Source organism: Bombina bombina, chromosome 1 (assembly GCF_027579735.1).
Source record: "Bombina bombina isolate aBomBom1 chromosome 1, aBomBom1.pri, whole genome shotgun sequence".
NCBI classification, from domain to species: domain Eukaryota; kingdom Metazoa; phylum Chordata; class Amphibia; order Anura; family Bombinatoridae; genus Bombina; species Bombina bombina.
Genome location: NC_069499.1, coordinates 1,555,326,887 through 1,555,344,886, shown reverse-complemented (window position 1 = coordinate 1,555,344,886; position 18,000 = coordinate 1,555,326,887). Strand labels below are relative to the sequence as shown.

The 18,000-nt window shown below is 46.6% G+C and overlaps 1 protein-coding gene and 1 long non-coding RNA gene across 2 annotated transcripts in view; both read right to left on the bottom strand.

The window, feature by feature from the left end:
* The window catches only part of LOC128655706 (trichohyalin), a 39,810-nt gene that overhangs the window by 12,077 nt on the left and 9,733 nt on the right, over positions 1-18,000 (bottom strand). The window lies entirely within an intron of this gene.
* LOC128655714 (uncharacterized) overlaps positions 13,556-18,000 on the bottom strand; it is an 8,126-nt gene continuing 3,681 nt past the window's right edge. The window contains exon 3 of the long non-coding RNA XR_008401890.1: positions 13,556-13,635. This is a non-coding gene — a long non-coding RNA (uncharacterized LOC128655714). The remainder of the gene's footprint in view (positions 13,636-18,000) is intronic.

Sequence of the window (18,000 nt, the reverse complement as noted above, 5' to 3'; positions counted from 1 at the left end):
GCATAACGCCGGTATTACAAGTCTTGGAAGAAGTGAGCGGTACACCCTCTCCTGTCCAGACTCCTAACGCATTTAAAAGTCAGTAGCTAAGAGTTTTATGGGCTAACGCCGTAACATAAAACTCTTAACTAAAGTGCTAAAAAGTACACAAACACCCATAAACTACCTATTAACCCCTAAACCGAGCCCCCCCACATAGCAAACACTTAAATAAAGTTTTTAACCCCTAATCTGCCGACTGGACATCGCCGCCACTTTAATAAATATATTAACCCCTAAACCGCCACACTCCCGCCTCGCTAGTTAAATTTATTAACCCCTAATCTGCAGTACCTAACATCGCTGACACCTACCTACATTTATTAACCCCTAATCTGCCGCCCCCAACATCGCCGCTACTATATTAAATTTACTAACCCCTAAAACTAAGTCTAACCCTGTCTATCCCCCCCTAACTTAAAGGGCCACTGTAAGTAAATATTTTCTATGCCTGTTACTAATTAACTACCCCAAATACGCTTTTTATCAATAGCATTTCATTAACATATCTCTACCGTATATCAGAAATCTTGTCTGCAAATTTAATTGTTTTCCAAACCCACTCCGTGGGTATCCTTTGCTCTGCACCAATCCGTTTACAATACCTAGGTTTCAAAATGGCGCTTTAAACACAAAGTTATTGGTTTAAGTATTTTGAACATGCAGTGCTGAAAATAGTGGGCAGGATAACGTGACATCATCGGCGAATAAAAGATATAACTTTTAGAACGTTATGAAACTGTGTTTTGGAGAAAATATAGGTCAGTAGGTTTTAATTAATGTTTATTAACTTTAATATGTTAGTTGTTTAGCTTAAAAATTATAACAGAAAGTAATCCTTTAAATATAATTTAAATAAAACGAAATAAAATTACTACAATTAAATACATTTATCCTATTTAAAACTAAATACTTACCTGTAAAATAAACCCTAAGCTAGCTACAATATAACTAATAGTTACATTTGTAGCTATTTTAGGATTTATTTTTATTTTACAGGCAACTTTGTATTTATTTTAACTAGGTACAATAGTTATTAAATAGTTAGTAACTATATAATAGCTACCTAGTTAAAATAAAGACAAATATACCTGTAAAATAAATCCTAACCTAAATTACAATTACACCTAACACTACACTATCATTAAATCAATTTACTAAATGACCTACAATTAAATAAAATAAACTAAAGTACGAAAAAAACAACAACTAAATTACAGAAAAAAATAAAATAATTACAAGAATTTTAAAACTAATTACACCTAATCTAATCCCCCTAATAAAATAAAAAAGCCCCCCAAAATAATAAAAAAAGCCCTACCCTATACTAAATTACAAATAGCCCTTAAAAGGGCTTTTTTTGCGGGGCATCGCCCCAAAGTAATCAGCTCTTTTACCTGTTAAAAAAAATACAATACTCCCCCCAACATTAAAACCCACCACCCAACCCTACTCTAAAACCCACCCAATCCCCCCTTAATAAAACCTAACACTACCCCCTTGAAGATCACCCTACCGTGAGACGTCTTCACCCAGCCGGGCACAAGTGGTCCTCCAGAGGGGAAGAAGTCTTCATCCAATCCGGGCAGAAGAGGACCTCCAGATGGGCAGAAGTCTTCATCCAGGCGGCATCTTCTATCTTCATCCATCCGGAGCGGAGCGGGTCCATCTTGAAGCCAGCCGACGCGGAGCATCCATCCAGACAGATGACTACACGACTAATGACGGTTCCTTTAAATGACGTCATCCAAGGTGTCCCTTGAATTCCAATTGGCTGATAGGATTCTATCAGCCAATCGGAATTAAGGTAGGAAAAATCCTATTGGCTGATGCAATCAGCCAATAGGATTGAAGTTCAATCCTATTGGCTGATCCAATCAGCCAATAGGATTGAGATCGCATTCTATTGGCTGTTCCAATTGGATGGATGAAGATAAAAGATGCCGCCTGGATGTAGACTTCTGCTGTCTGGAGGTCCTCTTCTGCCCGGATCGGATGAAGACTTCTGCCCCGATGGAGGACCACTTGTGGCTCGGTGAAGACGTCTCACGGTAGGGTGAACTTCAAGGGGTTAGTGTTAGGTTTTATTAAGGGGGGATTGGGTGGGTTTTAGAATAGGGTTGGGTGTGGGTGGTGGGTTTTAATGTTGGGGGGGGTATTGTATTTTTTTACAGGTAAAAGAGCTGATTACTTTGGGGCAATGCCCCGCAAAAAGCCCTTTTAAGGGCTATTTGTAATTTAGTATAGCATAGGGATTTTAATATTTTGGGGGGCTTTTTTATTTTATTAGGTATCTCACCTCTCTCTCCTCTGTTTGTACCTCTCCCTTACCTCTCTCATACTGTTTGTACCTCACCTCTCTCTCCTCTCCCTTACCTCTCTCATACTGTTTGTACCTCACCTCTCTCCTCTCCCTTACCTCTCTCATACAGTTTGTACCTCACCTCTCTCTTCCTCTCCCTTACCACTATCACACTGTTTGTACCTCACCTCTCTCTTCCACTCCCTTACCTCTCTCATACTGTTTGTATCTCACCTCTCTCTTCCTCTCCCTTACCTCTCTCATACTGTTTGTACCTCACCTCTCTCTTCTCTCCCTTACCTCTCTCATACTGTTTGTACCTCACCTCTCTCTCCTCTCCCTTACCTCTCTCATACTGTTTGTACCTCACCTCTCTCTCCTCTCCCTTACCTCTCTCATAATGTTTGTACCTCACCTCTCTCTCCTCTCCCTTACCTCTCTCATACTGTTTGTACCTCACCTCTCTCTTCCTCTCCCTTACCTCTCTCATACTGTTTGTACCTCACCTCTCTCTTCCTCTCCCTTACCTCTCTCATACTGTTTGTATCTCACCTCTCTCTTCCTCTCCCTTACCACTCTCATACTGTTTGTACCTCACCTCTCTTCCTCTTCCTTACCTCTCTCATACTGTTTGTATCTCACCTCTCTCTCCTCTCCCTTACCTCTCTCATACTGTTTGTACCTCACCTCTCTCTTCCTCTCCCTTACCTCTCTCATACTGTTTGTACCTCACCTCTCTCTTCCTCTCCCTTACCTCTCTCATACTGTTTGTGTCTCACCCCTCTCTCTAATCTCCCTTACCTCTCTCATACTGTTTGTATCTCACCTCTCTCTCCTCTCCCTTACCTCTCTCATACTGTTTGTATCTCACCTCTCTCTTCCTCTCCCTTACCTCTCTCATACTGTTTGTACCTCACCTCTCTCTCCTCTCCCTTACCTCTCTCATACTGTTTGTACCTCACCTCTCTCTTCCTCTCCCTTATCTCTCTCATACTGTTTGTACCTCACCTCTCTCTCCTCTCCCTTACCTCTCTCATACTGTTTGTACCTCACCTCTCTCTTCCTCTCCCTTATATCTCTCATACAGTTTGTACCTCACCTCTCTCTTCCTCTCCCCTACCTCTCTCATACTGTTTGTACCTCACCTCTCTCTCCTCTCCCTTACCTCTCTCATACTGTTTGTACCTCACCTCTCTCTTCCTCTCCCCTACCTCTCTCATACTGTTTGTACCTCACCTCTCTCTCCTCTCCCTTACCTCTCTCATACTGTTTGTATCTCACGTCTCTCTTCCTCTCCCTTACCTCTCTCATACTGTTTGTATCTCACCCCTCTCTCTCCTCTCCCTTACCTCTCTCATACTGTTTGTACCTCATCTCTCTCTCCTCTCCCTTACCTCTCTCATACTGTTTGTACCTCATCTCTCTCTCCTCTCCCTTACCTCTCTCATACTGTTTGTATCTCACCTCTCTCTTCTCTCCCTTACCTCTCTCATACTGTTTGTACCTCACCTCTCTCTCCTCTCCCTTACCTCTCTCATACTGTTTGTACCTCACCTCTCTCTCCTCTCCCTTACCTCTCTCATACTGTTTGTACCTCACCTCTCTCTCCTCTCCCTTACCTCTCTCATACTGTTTGTACCTCACCTCTCTCTTCCTCTCCCTTACCTCTCTCATACTGTTTGTACCTCACCTCTCTCTTCCTCTCCCTTACCTCTCTCATACTGTTTGTTTCTCACCTCTCTCTTCCTCTCCCTTACCACTCTCATACTGTTTGTACCTCACCTCTCTTCCTCTTCCTTACCTCTCTCATACTGTTTGTATCTCACCTCTCTCTCCTCTCCCTTACCTCTCTCATACTGTTTGTACCTCACCTCTCTCTTCCTCTCCCTTACCTCTCTCATACTGTTTGTACCTCACCTCTCTCTTCCTCTCCCTTACCTCTCTCATACTGTTTGTGTCTCACCCCTCTCTCTAATCTCCCTTACCTCTCTCATACTGTTTGTATCTCACCTCTCTCTCCTCTCCCTTACCTCTCTCATACTGTTTGTATCTCACCTCTCTCTTCCTCTCCCTTACATCTCTCATACTGTTTGTACCTCACCTCTCTCTCCTCTCCCTTACCTCTCTCATACTGTTTGTACCTCACCTCTCTCTTCCTCTCCCTTATCTCTCTCATACTGTTTGTACCTCACCTCTCTCTCCTCTCCCTTACCTCTCTCATACTGTTTGTACCTCACCTCTCTCTTCCTCTCCCTTATATCTCTCATACAGTTTGTACCTCACCTCTCTCTTCCTCTCCCCTACCTCTCTCATACTGTTTGTACCTCACCTCTCTCTCCTCTCCCTTACCTCTCTCATACTGTTTGTATCTCACGTCTCTCTTCCTCTCCCTTACCTCTCTCATACTGTTTGTATCTCACCCCTCTCTCTCCTCTCCCTTACCTCTCTCATACTGTTTGTACCTCATCTCTCTCTCCTCTCCCTTACCTCTCTCATACTGTTTGTACCTCATCTCTCTCTCCTCTCCCTTACCTCTCTCATACTGTTTGTATCTCACCTCTCTCTTCTCTCCCTTACCTCTCTCATACTGTTTGTACCTCACCTCTCTCTCCTCTCCCTTACCTCTCTCATGCTGTTTGTACCTCACCTCTCTCTCCTCTCCCTTACCTCTCTCATACTGTTTGTACCTCACCTCTCTCTCCTCTCCCTTACCTCTCTCATACTGTTTGTACCTCACCTCTCTCTTCCTCTCCCTTACCTCTCTCATACTGTTTGTACCTCACCTCTCTCTTCCTCTCCCTTACCACTCTCATACTGTTTGTACCTCACCTCTCTTCCTCTTCCTTACCTCTCTCATACTGTTTGTATCTCACCTCTCTCTCCTCTCCCTTACCTCTCTCATACTGTTTGTACCTCACCTCTCTCTTCCTCTCCCCTTACCTCTCTCATACTGTTTGTACCTCACCTCTCTCTTCCTCTCCCTTACCTCTCTCATACTGTTTGTGTCTCACCCCTCTCTCTAATCTCCCTTACCTCTCTCATACTGTTTGTATCTCACCTCTCTCTCCTCTCCCTTACCTCTCTCATACTGTTTGTATCTCACCTCTCTCTTCCTCTCCCTTACATCTCTCATACTGTTTGTACCTCCACCTCTCTCTCCTCTCCCTTACCTCTCTCATACTGTTTGGTACCTCACCTCTCTCTTCCTCTCCCTTACCTCTCTCATACTGTTTGTACCTCACCTCTCTCTCCTCTCCCTTACCTCTCTCATACTGTTTGTACCTCACCTCTCTCTTCCTCTCCCTTATATCTCTCATACAGTTTGTACCTCACCTCTCTCTTCCTCTCCCCTACCTCTCTCATACTGTTTGTACCTCACCTCTCTCTCCTCTCCCTTACCTCTCTCATACTGTTTGTACCTCACCTCTCTCTTCCTCTCCCCTACCTCTCTCATACTGTTTGTACCTCACCCCTCTCTCCTCTCCCTTACCTCTCTCATACTGTTTGTATCTCACCTCTCTCTTCCTCTCCCTTACCTCTCTCATACTGTTTGTATCTCACCCCTCTCTCTCCTCTCCCTTACCTCTCTCATACTGTTTGTACCTCACCTCTCTCTCCTCTCCCTTACCTCTCTCATACTGTTTGTACCTCACCTCTCTCTCCTCTCCCTTACCTCTCCTCATACTGTTTGTATCTCACCTCTCTCTCCTCTCCCTTACCTCTCTCATACTGTTTGTACTCACCTCTCTCTTCCTCTCCCTTATCTCTCTCATACTGTTTGTACCTCACCTCTCTCTCCTCTCCCTTACCTCTCTCATACTGTTTGTACCTCACCTCTCTCTTCCTCTCCCTTACCTCTCTCATACAGTTTGTACCTCACCTCTCTCTTCCTCTCCCTTATCTCTCTCATACTGTTTGTACCTCACCTCTCTCTCCTCTCCCTTACCTCTCTCATACTGTTTGTACCTCACCTCTCTCTCCTCTCCCTTACCTCTCTCATACTGTTTGTACCTCACCTCTCTCTCCTCTCCCTTACCTCTCTCATACTGTTTGTACCTCACCTCTCTCTTCCTCTCCCTTACCTCTCTCATACTGTTTGTATCTCACCTCTCTCTCCTCTCCCTTACCTCTCTCATACTGTTTGTACCTCACCTCTCTCTCCTCTCCCTTACCTCTCTCATACTGTTTGTACCTCACCTCTCTCTCCTCTCCCTTACCTCTCTCATACTGTTTGTATCTCACCTCTCTCTCCTCTCCCTTACCTCTCTCATACTGTTTGTACCTCACCTCTCTCTCCTCTCCCTTACCTCTCTCATACTGTTTGTAACTCACCTCTCTCTCCTCTCCCTTACCTCTCTCATACTGTTTGTACCTCACCTCTCTCTCCTCTCCCTTACCTCTCTCATACTGTTTGTATCTCACCTCTCTCTCCTCTCCCTTACCTCTCTCATACTGTTTGTACCTCACCTCTCTCTCCTCTCCCTTACCTCTCTCATACTGTTTGTACCTCACCTCTCTCTCTCTCTCCCTTACCTCTCTCATACTGTTTGTACCTCACCTCTCTCTCCTCTCCCTTACCTCTCTCATACTGTTTGTACCTCACCTCTCCTCTCTCTCTCCCTTACCTCTCTCATACTGTTTGTACCTCACCTCTCTCTCCTCTCCCTTACCTCTCTCATACTGTTTGTACCTCACCTCTCTCTTCCTCTCCCTTACCTCTCTCATACTGTTTGCACCTCACCTCGCTCTTCCTCTCCCTTACCTCTCTCATACTGTTTGTATCTCACCTCTCTCTTCCTCTCCCTTACCACTCTCATACTGTTTGTACCTCACCTCTCTCTCCTCTCCCTTACCTCTCTCATACTGTTTGTATCTCACCTCTCTCTCCTCTCCTTTACCTCTCTCATACTGTTTGTACCTCACCTCTCTCTTCCTCTCCCTTACCTCTCTCATACTGTTTGTACCTCACCTCTCTCTTCCTCTCCCTTACCTCTCTCATACTGTTTGTACCTCACCTCTCTCTCCTCTCCCTTACCTCTCTCATACTGTTTGTACCTCACCTCTCTCTTCCTCTCCCTTACCTCTCTCATACTGTTTGTACCTCACCTCTCTCTTCCTCTCCCTTACCTCTCTCATACTGTTTGTACCTCACCTCTCTCTCTCCTCTCCCTTACCTCTCTCATACTGTTTGTATCTCACCTCTCTCTCCTCTCCCTTACCTCTCTCATACTGTTTGTACCTCACCTCTCTCTCCTCTCCCTTACCTCTCTCATACTGTTTGTACCTCACCTCTCTCTCCTCTCCCTTACCTCTCTCATACTGTTTGTACCTCACCTCTCTCTCCTCTCCCTTACCTCTCTCATACTGTTTGTACCTCACCTCTCTCTTCCTCTCCCTTACCTCTCTCATACTGTTTGTACCTCACCTCTCTCTCCTCTCCCTTACCTCTCTCATACTGTTTGTACCTCACCTCTCTCTTCCTCTCCCTTACCTCTCTCATACTGTTTGTACCTCACCTCTCTCTTCCTCTCCCTTACCTCTCTCATACTGTTTGTACCTCACCTCTCTCTCCTCTCCCTTACCTCTCTCATACTGTTTGTATCTCACCTCTCTCTCCTCTCCCTTACCTCTCTCATACTGTTTGTACCTCACCTATCTCTCCTCTCCCTTACAGCTCTCATACTGTTTGTACCTCACCTCTCTCTTCCTCTCCCTTACCTCTCTCATACTGTTTGTACCTCACCTCTCTCTCCTCTCCCTTACCTCTCTCATACTGTTTGTTCCTCACCTCTCTCTTCCTCTCCCTTATCTCTCTCATACTGTTTGTACCTCACCTCTCTCTCCTCTCCCTTACCTCTCTCATACTGTTTGTACCTCACCTCTCTCTTCCTCTCCCTTACCTCTCTCATACTGTTTGTATCTCACCTCTCTCATACTGTTTGTATCTCACCTCTCGCTTCCTCTCCCTTACCTCTCTCATACTGTTTGTACCTCACACCTCTCTCTCCTCTCCCTTACCTCTCTCATACTGTTTGTACCTCACCTCTCTCTCCTCTCCCTTACCTCTCTCATACTGTTTGTACCTCACCTCTCTCTTCCTCTCCCTTACCTCTCTCATACTGTTGTACCTCACCTCTCTCTCCTCTCCCTTACCTCTCTCATACTGTTTGTACCTCACCTCTCTCTCCTCTCCCTTACCTCTCTCATACTTTTTTTTACTCACCTCTCTCTTCCTCTCCCTTACCTCTCTCATACTGTTTGTACCTCACCTCTCTCTCCTCTCCCTTACCTCTCTCATACTGTTTGTACCTCACCTCTCTCTCCTCTCCCTTACCTCTCTCATACTGTTTGTAACTCACCTCTCTCTCCTCTCCCTTACCTCTCTCATACTGTTTGTACCTCACCTCTCTCTCCTCTCCCTTACCTCTCTCATACTGTTTGTACCTCACTCTCTCTCCTCTCCCTTACCTCTCTCATACTGTTTGTACCTCCCCTCTCTCTCCTCTCCCTTACCTCTCTCATACTGTTTGTACCTCACCTCTCTCTTCCTCTCCCTTACCTCTCTCATACTGTTTGTACCTCACCTCTCTCTCCTCTCCCTTACCTCTCTCATACTGTTTGTACCTCACCTCTCTCTCCTCTCCCTTACCTCTCTCATACTGTTTGTACCTCACCTCTCTCTCCTCTCCCTTACCTCTCTCATACTGTTTGTACCTCACCTCTCTCTTCCTCTCCCTTACCTCTCTCATACTGTTTGTACCTCACCTCTCTCTCCTCTCCCTTACCTCTCTCATACTGTTTGTACCTCACCTCTCTCTCCTCTCCCTTACCTCTCTCATACTGTTTGTACCTCACCTCTCTCTTCCTCTCCCTTACCTCTCTCATACTGTTTGTATCTCACCTCTCTCTCCTCTCCCTTACCTCTCTCATACTGTTTGTACCTCACCTCTCTCTCCTCTCCCTTACCTCTCTCATACTGTTTGTACCTCACCTCTCTCTCCTCTCCCTTACCTCTCTCATACTGTTTGTACCTCACCTCTCTCTCCTCTCCCTTACCTCTCTCATACTGTTTGTACCTCACCTCTCTCTCCTCTCCCTTACCTCTCTCATACTGTTTGTACCTCACCCTCTCTGCCTCTCCCTTACCTCTCTAATACTGTTTGGTACCTCACCTCTCTCTCTCTCCTCCCTTACCTCTCTCATACTGTTTGTACCTCACCTCTCTCTCCTCTCCCTTACCTCTCTCACTACTGTTTGTACCTCACCTCTCTCTCCTCTCCCTTACCTCTCTCATACTGTTTGTACCTCACCTCTCTCTCTCTCTCTACCGTTATCTCTATCATACTGTTTGTACCTCACCTCTCTCTTCTCACCTTACCTCTCTCATGCTGTTTTACCTCACCTCACTCTCCTCTCCCTTACCTCTCTCATACTGTTTGTAACTCACCTCTCTCTCCTCTCCCTTACCTCTCTCATACTGTTTGTACTCAACCTCTCTCTCCTCTCCTACCTCTCTTCATACTGTTTGTACCTCACCTCTCTTCCTTCCCTTTACTCTCTCATACCGGTTTGTATCCTCACCTCTCTCTCCTCTCCCTTATCTCTCTCATACTGTTTGTACCTCACCTCTCTCTTCTCTCCCTTACCTCTCTCATACTGTTTGTACCTCACCTCTCTCTCTCCTCTCCCTTACCTCTCTCATACTGTTTGTACCTCACCTCTCTCTCCTCTCCCTTACCTCTCTCATACTGTTTGTATCTCACCTCTCTCTTCCTCTCCCTTACCTCTCTCATACTGTTTGTACCTCACCTCTCTCTCCTCTCCCTTACCTCTCTCATACTGTTTGTACCTCACCTCTCTCTGCTCTCCCTTACCTCTCTCATACTGTTTGTACCTCACCTCTCTCTTCCTCTCCCTTACCTCTCTCATACTGTTTGTATCTCACCTCTCTCTCCTCTCCCTTACCTCTCTCATACTGTTTGTACCTCACCTCTCTCTCCTCTCCCTTACCTCTCTCATACTGTTTGTACCTCACCTCTCTCTCCTCTCCCTTACCTCTCTCATACTGTTTGTATCTCACCTCTCTCTCCTCTCCCTTACCTCTCTCATACTGTTTGTACCTCACCTCTCTCTCCTCTCCCTTACCTCTCTCATACTGTTTGTACCTCACCTCTCTCTTCCTCTCCCTTACCTCTCTCATACTGTTTGTACCTCACCTCTCTCTCCTCTCCCTTACCTCTCTCATACTGTTTGTACCTCACCTCTCTCTCCTCTCCCTTACCTCTCTCATACTGTTTGTACCTCACCTCTCTCTCCTCTCCCTTACCTCTCTCATACTGTTTGTACCTCACCTCTCTCTCCTCTCCCTTACCTCTCTCATACTGTTTGTACCTCACCTCTCTCTTCCTCTCCCTTACCTCTCTCATACTGTTTGTACCTCACCTCTCTCTTCCTCTCCCTTACCTCTCTCATACTGTTTGTATCTCACCTCTCTCTCCTCTCCCTTACCTCTCTCATACTGTTTGTACCTCACCTCTCTCTCCTCTCCCTTACCTCTCTCATACTGTTTGTACCTCACCTCTCTCTCCTCTCCCTTACCTCTCTCATACTGTTTGTACCTCACCTCTCTCTTCCTCTCCCTTACCTCTCTCATACTGTTTGTACCTCACCTCTCTCTTCCTCTCCCTTACCTCTCTCATACTGTTTGTACCTCACCTCTCTCTCCTCTCCCTTACCTCTCTCATACTGTTTGTACCTCACCTCTCTCTTCCTCTCCCTTACCTCTCTCATACTGTTTGTACCTCACCTCTCTCTTCCTCTCCCTTACCTCTCTCATACTGTTTGTACCTCACCTCTCTCTCCTCTCCCTTACCTCTCTCATACTGTTTGTACCTCACCTCTCTCTTCCTCTCCCTTACCTCTCTCATACTGTTTGTACCTCACCTCTCTCTCCTCTCCCTTACCTCTCTCATACTGTTTGTACCTCACCTCTCTCTCCTCTCCCTTACCTCTCTCATACTGTTTGTACCTCACCTCTCTCTCCTCTCCCTTACCTCTCTCATACTGTTTGTACCTCACCTCTCTCTCCTCTCCCTTACCTCTCTCATACTGTTTGTACCTCACCTCTCTCTCCTCTCCCTTACCTCTCTCATACTGTTTGTACCTCACCTCTCTCTCCTCTCCCTTACCTCTCTCATACTGTTTGTACCTCACCTCTCTCTTCCTCTCCCTTACCTCTCTCATACTGTTTGTACCTCACCTCTCTCTTCCTCTCCCTTACCTCTCTCATACTGTTTGTACCTCACCTCTCTCTCCTCTCCCTTACCTCTCTCATACTGTTTGTACCTCACCTCTCTCTCCTCTCCCTTACCTCTCTCATACTGTTTGTATCTCACCTCTCTCTTCCTCTCCCTTACCTCTCTCATACTGTTTGTACCTCACCTCTCTCTCCTCTCCCTTACCTCTCTCATACTGTTTGTACCTCACCTCTCTCTTCCTCTCCCTTACCTCTCTCATACTGTTTGTACCTCACCTCTCTCTCCTCTCCCTTACCTCTCTCATACTGTTTGTACCTCACCTCTCTCTCCTCTCCCTTACCTCTCTCATACTGTTTGTATCTCATCTCTCTCATACCGTTTGTAACTCACCTCTCTCTCCTCTCCCTTACCTCTCTCATACTGTTTGTACCTCACCTCTCTCTTCCTCTCCCTTACCTCTCTCATACTGTTTGTATCTCACCTCTCTCTCCTCTCCCTTACCTCTCTCATACTGTTTGTACCTCACCTCTCTCTTCCTCTCCCTTACCTCTCTCATACTGTTTGTACCTCACCTCTCTCTCCTCTCCTTACCTCTCTCATACTGTTTGTACCTCACCTCTCTCTTCCTCTCCCTTACCTCTCTCATACTGTTTGTACCTCACCTCTCTCTCCTCTCCCTTACCTCTCTCATACTGTTTGTACCTCACCTCTCTCTCCTCTCCCTTACCTCTCTCATACTGTTTGTATCTCACCTCTCTCTCCTCTCCCTTACCTCTCTCATACTGTTTGTACCTCACCTCTCTCTCCTCTCCCTTACCTCTCTCATACTGTTTGTATCTCACCTCTCTCTCCTCTCCCTTACCTCTCTCATACTGTTTGTACCTCACCTCTCTCTCCTCTCCCTCACCTCTCTCATACTGTTTGTACCTCACCTCTCTCTCCTCTCCCTTACCTCTCTCATACTGTTTGTATCTCACCTCTCTCTCCTCTCCCTTACCTCTCTCATACTGTTTGTACCTCACCTCTCTCTTCCTCTCCCTTACCTCTCTCATACTGTTTGTACCTCACCTCTCTCTTCCTCTCCCTTACCTCTCTCATACTGTTTGTATCTCACCTCTCTCTCCTCTCCCTTACCTCTCTCATACTGTTTGTACCTCACCTCTCTCTTCCTCTCCCTTACCTCTCTCATACTGTTTGTACCTCACCTCTCTCTCCTCTCCCTTACCTCTCTCATACTGTTTGTACCTCACCTCTCTCTCCTCTCCCTTACCTCTCTCATACTGTTTGTATCTCACCTCTCTCTCCTCTCCCTTACCTCTCTCATACTGTTTGTATCTCACCTCTCTCTCCTCTCCCTTACCTCTCTCATACTGTTTGTACCTCACCTCTCTCTCCTCTCCCTTACCTCTCTCATACTGTTTGTACTCACCTCTCTCTCCTCTCCCTTACCTCTCTCATACTGTTTGTACCTCACCTCTCTCTCCTCTCCCTTACCTCTCTCATACTGTTTGTACCTCACCTCTCTCTCCTCTCCCTTACCTCTCTCATACTGTTTGTACCTCACCTCTCTTCCTCTCCCTTACCTCTCTCATACTGTTTGTACCTCACCTCCCTCTTCCTCTCCCTTACCTCTCTCATACTGTTTGTACCTCACCTCTCTCTCCTCTCCTTACCTCTCTCATACTGTTTGTACCTCACCTCTCTCTCCTCTCCCTTACCTCTCTCATACTGTTTGTACCTCACCTCTCTCTTCCTCTCCCTTACCTCTCTCATACTGTTTGTACCTCACCTCTCTCTTCCTCTCCCTTACCTCTCTCATACTGTTTGTACCTCACCTCTCTCTCCTCTCCCTTACCTCTCTCATACTGTTTGTATCTCACCTCTCTCTCCTCTCCCTCACCTCTCTCATACTGTTTGTACCTCACCTCTCTCTTCCTCTCCCTTACCTCTCTCATACTGTTTGTACCTCACCTCTCTCTCCTCTCCCTTACCTCTCTCATACTGTTTGTACCTCACCTCTCTCTTCCTCTCCTTTACCTCTCTCATACTGTTTGTACCTCACCTCTCTCTCCTCTCCCTTACCTCTCTCATACTGTTTGTATCTCACCTCTCTCTTCTCTCCCTTACCTCTCTCAGACTGTTTGTACCTCACCCACTCTTCCTCTCCCTTACCTCTCTCATACAGTTTGTACCTCATCTCTCTCTCCTCTCCCTTACCTCTCTCATACTGTTTGTACCTCACCGCTCTCTCCTCTCCCTTACCTCTCTCATACTGTTTGTATCTCATCTCTCTCTTCCTCTCCCTTACCTCTCTCATACTGTTTGTACCTCACCCCTCTCTCCTCTCCCTTACCTCTCTCATACTGTTTGTATCTCACCTGTCTCTCCTCTCCCTTACCTCTCTCATACTGTTTGTACCTCACCTCTCTCTCCTCTCCCTTACATCTCTCATACTGTTTGTGTCTCACCCCTCTCTCTCCTCTCCCTTACCTCTCTCATACTGTTTGTACCTCACCTCTCTCTCCTCTCCCTTACCTCTCTCATACTGTTTGTATCTCACCTCTCTCTCCTCTCCCTTACCTCTCTCATACAGTTTGTATCTCACCTCTCTCTTCCTCTCCCTTACCTCTCTCATACTGTTTATACCTCACCTCTCTCTCCTCTCCCTTACCTCTCTCATACTGTTTGTACCTCATCTCTCTCTTCGTCTCCCTTACCTCTCTCATACTGTTTGTACCTCACCTCTTTCTCCTCTCCCTTACCTCTCTCAAACTGTTTGTACCTCACCTCTCTCTTCCTCTCCCTTACCTCTCTCATAGTGCTTGTACCTCACCTCTCTCTCCTCTCCCTTACCTCTCTCATACTGTTTGTACCTCACCTCTCTCTTCCTTCTCCCTTACCTCTCTCTCCTCTCCCTTACCTCTCTCATACTGTTTGTACCTCACCTCTCTCTCCTCTCCCTTACCTCTCTCATACTGTTTGTACCTCACCTCTCTCTCCTCTCCCTTACCTCTCTCATACTGTTTGTACCTCACCCTCTCTCTCCTCTCCCTTACCTCTCTCATACTGTTTGTACCTCACCTCTCTCTCCTCTCCCTTACCTCTCTCATACTGTTTGTACCTCACCTCTCTTCCTCTCCCTTACCTCTCTCATACTGTTTGTACCTCACCTCTCTCTCCTCTCCCTTACCTCTCACATACTGTTTGTACCTCACCTCTCTCTTCCTCTCCCTTACCTCTCTCATACTGTTTGTACCTCACCTCTCTCTTCCTCTACCTTACCTCTCTCATACTGTTTGTACCTCACCTCTCTCTTCTCTCCCTTACCTCTCTCATACTGTTTGTACCTCACCTCTCTCTTCCTCTCCCTTACCTCTCTCATACTGTTTGTACCTCACCTCTCTCTTCCTCTCCCTTACCTCTCTCATACTGTTTGTACCTCACCTCTCTCTCCTCTCCCTTACCTCTCTCATACTGTTTGTACCTCACCTCTCTCTTCCTCTCCCTTACCTCTCTCATACGGTTTGTATCTCACCTCCCTCTCTCCTCTCCCTTACCTCTCTCATACTGTTTGTATCTCACCTCTCTCTTCCTCTCCCTTACCTCTCTCATACTGTTTGTATCTCACCTCCCTTCCTCTCCCTTACCTCTCTCATACTGTTTGTACCTCACCTCTCTCTTCCTCTCCCTTACCTCTCTCATACTGTTTGTACCTCACCTCTCTTCCTCTCCCTTACCTCTCTCATACTGTTTGTACCTCACCTCTCTCTCCTCTCCCTTACCTCTCTCATACTGTTTGTACCTCACCTCTCTCTCCTCTCCTTACCTCTCTCATACTGTTTGTACCTCACCTCTCTCTTCCTCTCCCTTACCTCTCTCATACAGTTTGTACCTCACCTCTCTCTCCTCTCCCTTACCTCTCTCATACTGTATGTATCTCACCTCTCTCTCCTCTCCCTTACCTCTCTCGTTCCTCTCCCTTACCTCTCTCATACTGTTTGTACCTCACCCCTCTCTTCCTCTCCCTTACCTCTCTCATACTGTTTGTACCTCACCTCTCTCTCCTCTCCTTTACCTCTCTCATACTGTTTGTACCTCACCTCACTCTCCTCTCCCTTACCTCTCTCATACTGTTTGTACCTCACCTCTCTCTCCTCTCCCTTACCTCTCTCATACTGTTTGTACCTCACCTCTCTCTCCTCTCCCTTACCTCTCTCATACTGTTTGTACCTCACCCCTCTCTGCCTCTCCCTTACCTCTCTCATACTGTTTGTACCTCACCTCTCTCTCCTCTCCCTTACCTCTCTCATACTGTTTGTACCTCACCTCTCTTCCTCTCCCTTACCTCTCTCATACTGTTTGTACCTCACCTCTCTCTCCTCTCCCTTACCTCTCTCATACTGTTTGTACCTCACCTCTCTCTCCTCTCCCTTACCTCTCTCATACTGTTTGTACCTCACCTCTCTCTCCTCTCCCTTACCTCTCTCATACTGTTTGTACCTCACCTCTCTCTTCCTCTCCCTTACCTCTCTCATACTGTTTGTACCTCACCTCTCTCTTCCTCTCCCTTACCTCTCTCATACTGTTTGTACCTCACCTCTCTCTTCCTCTCCCTTACCTCTCTCATACTGTTTGTACCTCACCTCTCTCTCCTCTCCCTTACCTCTCTCATACTGTTTGTACCTCACCTCTCTCTCCTCTCCCTTACCTCTCTCATACTGTTTGTACCTCACCTCCCTCTCCTCTCCCTTACCTCTCTCATACTGTTTGTATCTCACCTCTCTCTTCCTCTCCCTTACCTCTCTCATACTGTTTGTATCTCACCTCTCTCTCCTCTCCCTTACCTCTCTCATACTGTTTGTACCTCACCTCTCTCTTCCTCTCCCTTACCTCTCTCATACTGTTTGTATCTCAGCCCTCTCTTCCTCTCCCTTACCTCTCTCATACTGTTTGTACCTCATCTCTCTCTCCTCTCCCTTACCTCTCTCATACTGTTTGTATCTCACCTCTCTCTCCTCTCCTTTACCTCTCTCAAACTGTTTGTACCCTCACCTCTCTCTTCCTCTCCCTTATCTCTCTCATACTGTTTGTACCTCACCTCTCTCTCCTCTCCCTTACCTCTCTCATACTGTTTGTAACCTCACCTCCTCTTCCCTTACCTCTCTCATACTGTTTTGTACCTCTCTCTCTCTCCTCCTCCTTACCTCTCTCATACTGTTTGTACCTCACCTCTCTCTTCCACTCCCTTACCTCTCTTCATTCTGGTTTGTACCTCAGCTCTTCTCTTCTCTCCCTTATCTCGCTCATACTGTTTGTACCTCACCTCTCTCTTCTCTCTTTTACCTCCTCTCTACCTCTTCTCATACTGTTTGGACCTGCACCTCGCTCTCCCTCCTCCCTTATCTCTCTCATACTGTTTGTACCTCACCTCTCTCTCCTCTCCCTTACCTCTCTCATACTGTTTGTACCTCACCTCTCTCTCCTCTCCCTTACCTCTCTCATACTGTTTGTATCTCACCTCTCTCTCCTCTCCTTTACCTCTCTCATACTGTTTGTACCTCACCTCTCTCTCCTCTCCCTTACCTCTCTCATACTGTTTGTACCTCACCTCTCTCTTCCTCTCCCTTACCTCTCTCATACTGGTTTGGTATCCTCACCTCTCTCTTCCTCTCCTTACCTCTCTCATACTGTTTGTATCTCACCTCTCTCTCCTCTCCCTTACCTCTCTCTTCCTCTCCCTTACCTCTCTCATACTGTTTGTACCTCACCTCTCTCTCCTCTCCCTTACCTCTCTCATACTGTTTGTACCTCACCTCTCTCATACTGTTTGTACCTCACCTCTCTCTCCTCTCCCTTACCTCTCTCATACTGTTTGTATCTCACCTCTCTCTTCCTCTCCCTTACCTCTCTCATACTGTTTGTATCTCACCTCTCTCTTCCTCTCTCTTACCTCTCTCATACTGTTTGTATCTCACCTCTCTCTCCTCTCCCTTACCTCTCTCATACTGTTTGTATCTCACCTCTCACTCCTCTCCCCTTACCTCTCTCATACTGGTTTGTACCTCACCTCTCTCTCCTCTCCGCTTACCTCTCTCATACTGTTGTACCTCACCTCTCTCTTCCTCTCCCTTACCTCTCTCATACTGTTTGTACCTCACCTCTCTCTTCCTCTCCCTTACCTCTCTCATACTGTTTGTACCTCACCTCTCTCTCCTCTCCTTACCTCTCTCATACTGTTTTGTACCTCACCTTCTCTCTTCTCTACCTCTCCTTACCTCTCTCATACTGTTTGTACTTCACCTCTCTCTTCCTCTCCCTTCACCTCTCTCATACTGTTTGTACTCATCTCTCTCTCCTCTCCCTTACCTCTCTCATACTGTTTGGTACCATCACCTCTCTCTC